Consider the following 12,406-nt stretch of genomic DNA (forward strand, 5'->3'; position numbering starts at 1 on the left):
CGTTCGACTGAAGTTCGGTCCAGTGTCAGGATCCTGGCGCTCATCCGTCATTGGTGTGTTGCGGAGTGTGAACTTTTTCCTCTTTTTCCAGCTCCGGTCCTCCAAGGTGGTCGCAATTTAGGGCACCAGACTGGCAGAGTGAGCAGGAAGGAAACAACATACGCCGAACCAGGACGACGCAGAAAATGCGTCCGAAGGCTTACAACGCGAAACCGTCATGGTGGTAGGCCACACATTCAACCAGCAACGAAACGATTGTTTGAGGGTCTCTAATGGTCCCGTAATAGCACTTGACTTTGGGCCATCGATCATAGCCCGTAACGCCAGCTGAGCGATGATGAAATAGTTCTCTCGGCTCTCTCTCTCTCTCTCTGTCTCTCGATTATGCGGCGCCAACGGAAGTTCTGCGGAATTAGGAAATTAGAAGGAAAAACATGCCCACCACGTCATGTGTAATTAATCGCGGTGTAATTAATTACAGTTATTGGATGCATTTCGTAGTGCTAAATAGCAAATTGAGCTGGTCTACTTACTGAAGGAGTTTTCTCGCTAAAAATATGTTTACAAAACGCATGCTGTATCCGATATTAATTTAATTGTTAGAAAATTGTTCAGTAGGTATTAGATATCATCGGTCGATTTTTAGAAATTCAAAACGACCCTCAATGCATTAAGCCCCTAAATGTATGCAATATGCACCAATTGTAATTCATTTTTAAGTTTAAGTTTTAAGTTTAAGTTTCAATTGATTATTTGTATTTTTTAACATTTTCCTTACACGCGACGGGCGTGTTCAGGCCAACGAATGTGGCCAAACCATGCGTTGCTCTTATTCGCTTATCCGAAGGTTCAGTTTAATATTTCAGATGCTTTCAACCGCATCTTCAAAATTCAGGCACCATTCCGTGGTGGGGATAAGTATCCGATCAATGATCTTCGACCCTGACACCGACATCGGCAGTCGGCGTCTCCTTTGGAATCCTTTCGGGAGCCGTTCAGTGAGGCGACATAAATTCGACTCGAAATTCCCTCCGGTTCCCCCCGTGCGGTTTCGTTCGTCGTGCGTGCGTATGTCTGCCAAGAAATGAGTTATCATCGTTACATCATTAACGGGGTCATCGCCGGAACGTGCCGTCGCCGTTCCTTCCTCGCGGGTTGTAGTTTATTTATGTTGGCACGTCTCGTGCGGTGGCGTCGGTGCGAGTATTTGGCACGATTTTCCCATCCTTTCCGGTTAGCCACCACCGGAGGGTGGGACGGCGAACGATGGGATGGCTGACGGGTGGTGAATCCCGTTTGAAGGTTTTATGTTCGATTATTGTCGACACGACGAGCAGAGCGAGGAGTGGGCAAACATGGCCTCCAAACTCCGAAGGCGCCAAAAAGGATGAACGGCTGGCTGCCGTGCCTGTTAACTGATCGGTTCGCCGTCGGATCCGGTCTGCGTCCGGCCGGTGGATTCTCGAAAGTCGATAACCCGGAAGTCTTTTTTTTCCCGATCCGCTCACTCAAAAGCCGTTGGCGCGCGTTTGTGTTTGTTTGCTTCGACAATAAAGCCCACCGTGGCACAGCTGCTGATGGTTCTGCCCAGCTAGCGTTGCTAATGGTGGACCGTTTGTTGCTGGTCATGTTGAGCGGTGCCGAGGATGAAATGGTGAAAAATGTAAAATCTCCGGATTTAAGGACGTTCCCAAAGTGGGCAGAACAAAATCGACTCTATTCATCACTGACTGACCAGCGACGGCTCCAGTGAGCCGCCGGCTTCAGGGGGTTTTCTTTCGGGCCTCCAGCTGGTCACTGCTCGAAATGGGGGTCACAGGACTAAATGGAGATAAATGAACATTCCCGGGCCGGGCGTCCGGATTCTTTTCGCCCATTGCTAGGCATTCCCATCTCGTTCCGGCCACCCATCGGATGACGGTGGTGACGAAAAGTCGGATCGTATTGACACTCAAAATTTGACCACCCCCTGGTGAGCCTTTGTGGTTAAAAGAACGGTCTTCGACGGACTCTCTTCCGGCTTAAAAAAGTCCTTTGTGGTCAAACTGGCATTGTGGTTGGCACCGCACACATATTATTACGTTCCGGAGGATATTTCATTTCCGCAACTGAAAGATGCTTTCGTAAATGCAATAACAGTTTCTACCATCCAATTATCTTTCCCGAATGGTGCGTAATGCATTTCGTATGGAGTACATATTTATTTTCGGCAGCATCTGGAACCATTTTTTGGGAACCTGGTCGCGAGTCGCATATTCGCCGATGGCGGTGGACTGTACATAATTCATATTGAATATCCAATTACAGGGTTAGCGTAATGTGGGCTGTTGGCAAAATAACTACAAGCCACCAATCGCAATTTACAATCTCCACACACCATTCCGTTGTGCTGAGACGCTTTTTCTCGGTACTTACGCAACATTTACGCACAAATTGAACGGCGCAATTTTTCACCCTTAATCAGGAAAAGAAAACAAACACGATGGTTGGATGTGGATGTAAAAAATGGGGGTTTTCCCTTCCCTCGGCCGTCACGTGTTTTCCGGTGTGATTAATACGAGTGTTTCCGGTCGCACCTGCCACGTGGTTTGTGCGATTCGGTGCGATTGAGTGATGAGAAGTGTTTTATCGTCTCACTGCGAGTGACGTAGCGAGGCTCTACCAATGTTGTCCCAAACCGTTTATGTGGGTCATTTCTTACATTCAATCTCTGGGGAACGATCTCAAGGACGGATGGAATGTCCTCAGGGCGATGCGACACAGACGGCGGGGCTCATATGGCAAACGAGAGAAAACTTCGATTCGCTTCGGCCATCGTACTAGGCTGTTCAATAAGTTCGTAGCCTCGATAAGAAAAACATATTTTAGTAATTTGAAATACACTTTATTACTCAGTATGGTGTCCTTCAACATCAATACACTTGTTTCAAGTAGACTCTAATTTATAAATTCTATCTGTGAAGTGATAATTTGGAAGTGCTTCAAAATACGCTTCCGCAGCTGTTACGACGTCATCATTTGATGAAAAACGCTTTTCTCGTATAATTTTTTTGGGTCTGAAAACAGATGGAAGTCGCGATGGAAGTCATTTTGCAAACAGCTTTCTGGAACCCTAAACTTCTGTCAAAATATTGGTTATACTGCCCGATGAGATACTAAGCCCTATACTAAATTTTTTAAGCGATTCGACGATTATCAATACCCTGTATTTTTTCTACGATATCCTGTATTTTTTCTACGATTTCATGTGTTATGTCCGTTTTTTTAACGTTTTTAGATGGATCGTCTTGAAGGCTAGTACGACCACGTTTAAACTCAGAAACCCCCCCTTTTTACCCCCCTAATTGAAGGTGAAGAGTCCTTATACGCTTTCAACATTCGTCCATAATTCTCCTTTGCTTTTAAACTTTTCAAAAATAACAATGCACGATACTTGAATTTTTTTTAATGTGAAAAATACTGCGACATGTCGGTACTAAATGGCTTTAAAAAAAGAATTAAGTGACCGATTGAAATGAAACTTCACATACGTTTGCTTGAAGAGTTTTCTAATGTAACAAAACAAAAATGAGGCTCGTAGCAGCGCTCTCTGTTATCGAGGCTTTGAACTTATTGAACAGTCTAGTATACTGAAATGGCCACGCGAAAGGCATTATTTTGAATAAAATAAAAGTATATAAAAATTACAATTTTACACAACTGGCCTTATACATTTCTGGCTCAAAAGCTTTATTTGCAAAAACAAAAATCCAAAACATAGACTAGCCGACACTTTTAGGTTTGTTTCGGGCCCAGCATGCCATGAATCCGCATTTATTAAACGTCAAAATCAGGCCGATGATTTGTTTGCCACTTTTTTCGCTGTTCCCAGCCATCAAACATTGATTGTTTGCTGAGCAGCACAATCTAGGCAGGCTTAGTTCCAGCATTTCGACCGTACAGTTTTGCGCCGTACACACTTCAGTGCGGGGCGAAAATGTTTGAAAAATTTAGTGTCCTACTTCTGTGCAAACATTTGATCAGTCGGCCCAGGCTGTGATGATAAATGACCCTACTTTGCCGCCCCGGAGAGTGAGTGAGTGTGGTAGAAACCTCAAAACTAGACGCTCTCATTTAGCAAACAGAAAAACATTCACCATCCGTGCCAGGATCCGTGTGTGTTTTCTGAAGGCCAGCCCACAGGCTCCGGCGGCCATGGCCATAAAAGGCACACCGCTAATTTATCAACCATCATCGCCAGTGTTTCTTTCTACTTTCTTGTAGCCAGTTTTTGCTGCCCACGCAACCCGGAAGACAGCCCGGTGTGTGGAAGTGGCTCCTCGGAGGCTCCCTCGTGGGATCCGTAATGGATGAGACATGCTTACGCCGAGGAAACTTTGGCCGAGCGTGGAATGTGCCAAGGAGGCGAACGGTGAACCGGTTCCACTTGAGCAACAATTTCGCTCAATGAATGCAAATATATTACAAGACCGCGGTGTGACACGGACCCCCCAGCCCCACACACCCCGACACAGGATCAAATCATTTTCCGCTCATACGCACAGTTAACTTCAACCAGTGGCTAGGGTTGAAGGCCCCCCTCGCTTTCCAGGAACGGGGTGCATGAACCGCCTCACTTGACAATCTCTTCCAGCAGCATCCTGCCCAGGAGGCGGCAGGCCGCCATCATTCACCAGGGTAAGCGGTTCCGCTATTAAGGAGGGAAGATTTATGAGTGTACTCGAAGGAGAAAAATTATTTATATCGTTTTATGCAGGACGCCAAACCACGGCACCGCACGCCTTCCTGGAGCCCTGGAGTGATCGGGTTTTAGTCAACCGAGACTCGAAAGGATTCGCCCACTCAGTGAGGGGCCAACATTCGGGCCATTACTTCCGGCTTCCGGTTTCGCTGTTTACTGTTGGTCCGTCGGCGGACTTCGTACATCGTTTGTCAACGAATGACTCCGGGTGCTTTATTATCTGGGACTGGGTCGGGACTCCCCTTTTTTTGGGGGGATAACGAACGGAAGTAATACCTTCCGTAGCCGTGTCGTCGACCAGCCAGCCAACCAGCCAGCCAGCGGGAATAAAAGGATAATGATGACGGGCGACAGACAGACAGACAGACACATTCCCGGAGTCGCGGCAATACTGTTCCCAGTCAGTGCGGAGACAGGACTTCCGAGTCGTCGCCATCGACGGTCGTAATAAAATCCGCACTTAATCGTTCATCCTGGCCCAGGACGCTGGCTCGGGTCCCATCGTAACCATGCACCGTACCCCACGCCGGTAGTGACAACAATGTCGCAGCACGGAACCGGGGCGGGGATCACCCCCTTACCGGCAGGAAGAAAATATTTGCACAGGAAAAAGGAAATTGAAAGCATTCCTATCCCGTGTCTCGGGAACCCTGTGGGGCTGGGAAAATGGCACGAGGCGCCGACGAAAACGAAGGGAAACAAAACACAGAGACAGAATAAGGACACCCTGCCTAGGGGACACTTTGGCCGGTTTGGGGCCGAAATTGGGGCACCCCGGTGAACGGGATCCTGTTAATGGCATCAGGTTTCAACCGAGGAGGCTGGAACACCGTCCCGTGTTATTAACATTCATCAATCTTTGACGCCTTCCGGGGGGCGACGACAACTTAAAGCACTTGTTTCCCATTTTCCCCGGGGACCGTGTTCCGAGCGCCAGGCTTTAGTTGGTGGCCTCTCGATGAAAAACGATGTCGCTACTGTTGCACACCGAGCCCTCGGAGCTAATCCCCGGCGTACGAAATACAGCCTCTGGGGGACCCCTCCAGAGTGCTCGTCCGCCTCCGTCATCGTGTGTCGTCCTACTTAGCGCCCCATGATTGGTGGGACAATAAAAGAACAATTTGGAAAATCATTACTCTCCCGGCGCTGGACGGCCCGGGGGGCAGGCCGGACAAGTAGGTCACGTCGTAGGGAAGCGTCCGAAATCGGTAAGCCATCGTGCGTCCTTATGGTGGCTGTCGTCTGGGGACCAGCCCGGGGACCACAAACGGTCGCCCCACGCGGCGCAGACGGAAGAGATTCATAAAAAAGATTTATCATACCAGATTATCGTCCGCCGTGGACCAAGATGCGGCCATTTCCGCTCACCGACACGGGGCGCGGGACACATTAGAGGATCCCTAATTCACGGTGCCGGGCCGCGGCGAAGAAGAGTTTCGGGACCGACGAACCCGTCTGTCGCGGTCCTTGTGGATCGCGTGGCCATAAAGAGTGCATTTTTAGTACGACAACTTTATGTATGGTAATGGCTAATAAATACGAGTTCCCCGGCCGAGAATGAGTTTTCCGGGGATGGATTTTCCGGGGATCCGGCGTTGCTGAGCGAGGTGACGAGCGCTCATTGGAAGCAGATTATGGCATCGCCTTCGCGCCAAGTGAGGCAATAATTTCCGATCCGAACCGAAACGAGGGGTTATTAAATTTTAGTTACCACATTTCTCAAAATGGCGTTGCCATGCCCGGTCCGCCCCGGTCCGCCCCGTGATAATGAAGAACAAATTTTGTGGTCCTTCGGTCCATCGGTGGTTAAAGTGGCCAAGACGATGATTTTGGGAGCGAAGGCGAAGATGCAGACGAGATCGTTTTATGGCTTGCGAAAAGGGGCTCGGTGAGCTTAAGTGGTCAGTGGCCATTTGGTGGCTACGATTTTAATTCCTGCCAATTTTAGTTGAGAACTTGGTGGCGTACTTTGGGACTGATAACGGGATTTATTGGGCGTTCTCGAGAATTCAGCCCGTTAATGAAAGGCACTCGTAGGTTTGGGTGGACACAAAATCCCTCAAATCGTTCGAAGTAAAATTAAAGCAAGCTCCGGCTTATTCTTGCGTTCAACAGCATTCCGACTGCATAATCCCTCGTGGCCCTTAACGAGCCGAGGAATCCTTTTTCCGAGCACGTTCGACTGATTTTGACACAAAAATTTCGCACCAAAACCGTGCGCCGTATTTTAATTGCTTTCGGACAGGGTAAGACGTTCCGGGCGGTTAGACTTTGGCTGGTAAAATCCAGGTCCTAAGCTCGGTTTCCGCCCGAATTCATTTAAACACAGCGCCAAGCCCCCCCCCGTCGAAGGAAGTAATCAGTCAGATTGCTCAAATGGGGTCCGAAAATTTATTGACTTTTCAATTCCCGAGACCACCCCCGAGGAGGCGTCCGGCTCAACGGGGTTCAACGACCCGTAGCGGCATTTAAAGGGCCAGCATCCGCCCGGCAGGTTCCGGACCGTCGGATCGGGTAAACCGGAACAGCCCGCAGCGTTCAATCGATCATTATTCCGGCGATTGGCAATCGCTGTCACCGTCGAGCCCGGCTCCAACAGGCTCCCTCCGGCGTACCGAGGGATGCCAGCGTGGCTAATAGAATATTTACAGCAAAAATACACCCCGAGACTGGTCCCAGGACGGGCCATGCATAACGAAGGCAAGGACATTTTCCGTTTTCCGTCCCATCTTCAGCGCTCCATTGTGTACGGCGAACAATGTTACGCAGCAGCACACGGAAAAAAGGCCAATCCTGGCACGCTCCTTCGTCAACATGGTGCTCCATCTCCCACTCTTTCTCTCTATCGCTATGTTGAGCTCTCCGATCAGCGACCACAAACACTTGTTCCCCCCCGAAAAGGTAATTAAATGCTGATTTGACTTTGACAAGGAGCACAACGCTTGGTCCCAGCGAACGGACGAACTAAGGGACTCTGCTAAGGGACGAACTAAGGGATAAATGGCGCCCAGTGAGGCTGTGCTCTGTCTGTTTACTTTCACGCCAGCCGTGCCGTGGTTTTTCTTTTTGGGGGAAATTTCCATTTATCCTGAAAATGTCTTCATTAAACGTTCGATCGCCGCCTGCCCGGCACTCTTCGGCCATCCTGGGGCATTGATTGGCGTACCATCGTTTATCACCTCTCGCGGCAGCGGCACAAGAAACCGTCCGAACGGCCCAAAGCAAAATGGCAAGTTTTTGCGGGCATTTTTCCATCCGGTCCACAACCAGAAAAACCGGGCGTCACTCCGATCCCATCGTCGGTTTTAACTTTTGGGTCAACAAAAACCCGGCTCCGACCGTTCGCCGTTTTATGTTCCGACGTTTCGCACGTCCGGCAAACTGGAAACAGAACTGGTTCGGGAAGTTCGGGCAAGCTTTTATGAACTCGTAAGTTGATTACAATCTTCTATCGGCCGCCATCGGTGAAAGGTGCCGGCCGTCCAACATTTTGCGTTCTGATAATTGAGAGAATCCATTTCCGGTAGGTCTCCGGTAAATTCTTCGAAGGCAGGCAGCCAGCCAGCAGCGGCGAAATGCCGGTAGTGATTGGAAAATGATTCCAAAAATCGAACCAACACTAAACGCGAGCGACCCGTGTTTGTAATTAAAATTCATCGCAAAGTTGGTTTCCCGAGTTGAGCCGTGCCTGAAGGGCTCGTGGCACGGGGTGAGCGGCTCCACATCATCTCAAGTAATGGAGCAGCAGCTTGGAACAATGAGCCCTTCTCAACAAGTGGGATCAAGTGGGACGCCCTAGGACTGGTTCTGACGTTCCCAGTTCCCAGAAATCCAGGAATCCCCGTAACAGTGAGCGAGCGATGGAAGTCCCTAAGGCATACCGTATGCTATTAGGTTATTAGTTTCGACCAAATTCGGAACGAAAGAAACGATGCCAAGCCTTACCGATAGCATCGTACACAAGATTAGACCTGAATGTGAGTGATGCTCGAGGATCGAGGAGCATGTTGGCAGGCGGGAACACGATGGTTCAGTATCAAATGCCGAAACGAAGAATACCGTTCTAGATTGGGTAAATTATTTCATAGTTTTCCCGAGCAGTAAATACTGATGCTGATTGTAAAGGGCTCTTTGAGATTGTAGAAATGTTTTAGGAGATCATCACAAACAGGCCATGTTTCCAATCTCCTACAAAAGGCTATCGCAGTAAAGGAATTATCGTGATAAAGGGAATGGCAAAATGTTGGCTTTACTCACCAACCTTACCGACCAAGCCTAGCAACATATGGCCCTACACGCTGGCAGTCCATCTTCGGAGCTATGTTGCGGTTCTAAAGATACGCCCGGAGGTTGTTGCTGGATTTGGTTAGCGCTAATGGCGTGTCGTCGTCGCTTCTTCGAACTCGGTTCGAGTCGCTCCCGAGGAAAATTGCAATACAAGCCTGACCGTATAACTATCACTTCCCGGAAGGTTCTCGCGACAGACAAAACACCGGGGAAACGCTGGCCCGGATATGGAAAACCGATGCACCAAACACGGGTTGTTTGCTGTTTATGAAGTTAGCCCGAGCTCCGGTGATGAAGGAACACTCTCGGTGATTGTCGTTAACAGGGGATTACGGTTCAGTTCGTTTCCGTCGCTTGCCGCATGCGTTTAAGAGAATGTTAGCTTTTATGAGGCCTTTAAATTTGTCTATTGCTCAATAACATCACAGCACGGAACGCAACAGTCGGCGATGTGCCGTTTTGATATTTTGATGGCGCAAAAATGCGGAAGAAATTGGACGGAACAGATAAGGAGATTAAAGCCGGTCCGAGGCATCTATCGGCGGGCTAATGGCAACCCGCCGACAAGAATATTGTCCGTGGCAGGCAGCCAACGAAGTCGAACCGAACCGAATGCTGGTGAATAGCCAAAAAACGCGAACCAATCAAAACTAGATACTCTTTCGATGAATTTTTTTTCTTCTGATCCTTATGCGAACGTCCGAGTTCAAGTGTCTAAGGACTCTACATAAACCGTAGATTGGTCCGAAGCGCCACACACGAATGAACGACACCACTAGCAAGTCCTCTTGATAGCGCAAAAGTTTGATTCACGAGGGTTTCGTTCCGCATATTGCACTTCGTCTTCTTGCGCTTCCGGTTCCGGGTCTCTCGTTATTTACGGCCCCGGGCTCACGGTTATGGGCGATGATTCGCTCGTCAATCATCCACCCGAGCCGACCGGAGGCCGGAGTTTAAAGGATGTGGTTTTTTGGGGCAAGGCACCAAACAAAAGCTGCAATCGAGAGCGTTTGGCAAGACAGGAAATTGATGTTTCGATAGACACGCGTTGCCCAATATCCTGCGGCCATCCTGTCCTGAACACTGCACTTTGGCTGTGGCTAATGATGCGTTCGGTGCAATTTGTAGAAACAAATATTCCCACCGCACAAAAGGCGAGTAGCACGAGCGGTTTTTGCGTTCCGAACTCAATTTCGGGGCGCGAGCGATGCGAAAGGATGAGCCAGATACTATAGCCAGGCCGGTGGGACTCATTTTGTTCGTTTCCCGGGTTTCCTTTCGCCAGCAAAAATCCCAGAGCCATAGAATAACTTATTTAATACCGGTCCCTCTGGTGCGGTGCGATAAACGGTCACGGTTGCGGTTCCACGAAACACACGGATCGCAATCGAATCGCGATGCTCATGGATTCCGGCCAATTACGTGCCCACCAATCGTTTCCGGCCTCCGGTACCATTGTTGTGCCGTGAAAACCAAACTTTCTACTTGAAGGTGGTTGGCGAGGAAAAAAAGCAGTATTGTATTGTGACAAATTGGTTGATTTATGTCGTTTGATTATCGATTCCCAGGGCGGGTTTTGTGATCTATTTGGCACAATATTCGGGGATGATTTAATGCAAACGGGTTGTATTTATAGTTAACTCAAATTTTCTGATTGTTTCTGTTCCGTGATTTTACTCAATAACGTGACAGAAAATATATGTTTTCCGTTTCAAATGTTTGAAAAATGGTCCACCGTTTGAAAGCGAGCTTTGAAAGCTCATTCGTTCCGTGAATTGAAATATGTCGTGAAATATTTCCCACCACACCGCATCGCATGGTTTTTGGGGCTCGCATGCAAGAAACTCACCTTCCACTTTTAATCAAACCGTTTTTGATGGTTTTTGAAGCGCAATTGTTTCTAATGTGTTTCGGAATGTTAATGATTCTACAATTAAAGAGTGAAAGGATCTTCTTCAAAATGGAATAATTTATCAAAGTCTTCAATCACAATCAATGGATGAAACATCACGGCTGCGCAAGCAACGAACCTACGCGTTGCCGTGGCTCTCTCGAATCCGGCTTTATGCTCGCGATCGACGCGAGAAACTCGCCGCTAGCCGATCTTCGGGCGACGCGCTGAAACAGCTGAGTCCGCCCGAGCCGCACGATCAGTCGCTACGAAACGTTTGCCGAGTGAGGGCGCCAACGGGTTATTGAGCCTTTTTCCGGTCCGGTACGGCGCAATTTACAGCGAGCGGCGTGTAAACGCGGTGGTGTGCAGTGCGGTGCAAAAAATCTCGCGCCAAGTGCAAGCGCAAGAACAAGTGCTAAGCATAAGTGAAAACACGCACGCCGAAAAGTGGAAAAGAAAAACCTGTCGAAGCGGAAAAGTGTAAGATAACAAAGCGTTCTTGAAAAAGGGGACAACGTGATCAGCTGACGAACCCGGATCGTCGTCGATCGCACTTCAAACGGACCTTCGAAGAGACTGTGCAGAAGTGAAGTTCGAGTTTGGGTCTCGGAAAAATAAGAAAGATCTTTTTTTTTGTTTGTTACGTGAAACATAAACCCCGAACGGGACGACGGTGCAAAGTGCAGCTCGTAAGTTTCGCCTCTCGGCTTTCCGCCATTAAGCGCAATATACGCACGCCCAGATAAGAACGCATAGAATGGCCCCGTGGTAGGTTCGTGGAGCACGGAGCATTAAACATAAATTTCGGATAAATCTCACCACCTTCTCGGCCGCTGCTGTGGCTGTGCCTTCGAGCGTCGCCCCAGCCCTGGGTTGCGCTACGAGCGTTTGCGGTTACGCCGGAGTGCTGTCTTTGTTTGTGGTCCGTGCATGTGTATGTGTGTGTATTTTATGTGACGATCTTGGACCCTGAACGTCCCTTTTACCACCGCTCCCCTCAAACGCATCAGAACGCGCTAAAATCGATCCGGGAGTGAAAGAGAGAGTGCGGTCCATAAATATCGGCCACCCGATCGGACTGGCTGGCTGGCTGGCTGGCGGCTGGAGCATAACGAAACCGGGGGTTTGGCAATCGGGCCGGTGGCCGGGAGCCCTTCTTCGACCAAGGGTTCGCGGATGGATGGCGGAATGTTAAATAGAGAGCCCGGGCGTGAGATAAAATAACACTCAACAAGCAATCGATGGAAGGGCGAGTAGCTCTCCGATGTGCCGCCGGACCATAGTCGGACCCGCATAACCGTGTGAGGGACAAGCCATTTGTTTGTTTGGTCGACGACATCGACATCCAAGCGGTTCTTGGAGCGGGCGGCCCCAGCGGCGGTTTTATGAGCCGCGTACATAAACACATGTCCGTGTGGCCGATCGCCTGGGACGATTCTGTCCAACGGACGGGTCGGTCTTTTTCGACAAAACGTGTGTGCCTC

This window comes from Anopheles bellator, chromosome 1 (assembly GCF_943735745.2).
Source record: "Anopheles bellator chromosome 1, idAnoBellAS_SP24_06.2, whole genome shotgun sequence".
NCBI classification, from domain to species: domain Eukaryota; kingdom Metazoa; phylum Arthropoda; class Insecta; order Diptera; family Culicidae; genus Anopheles; species Anopheles bellator.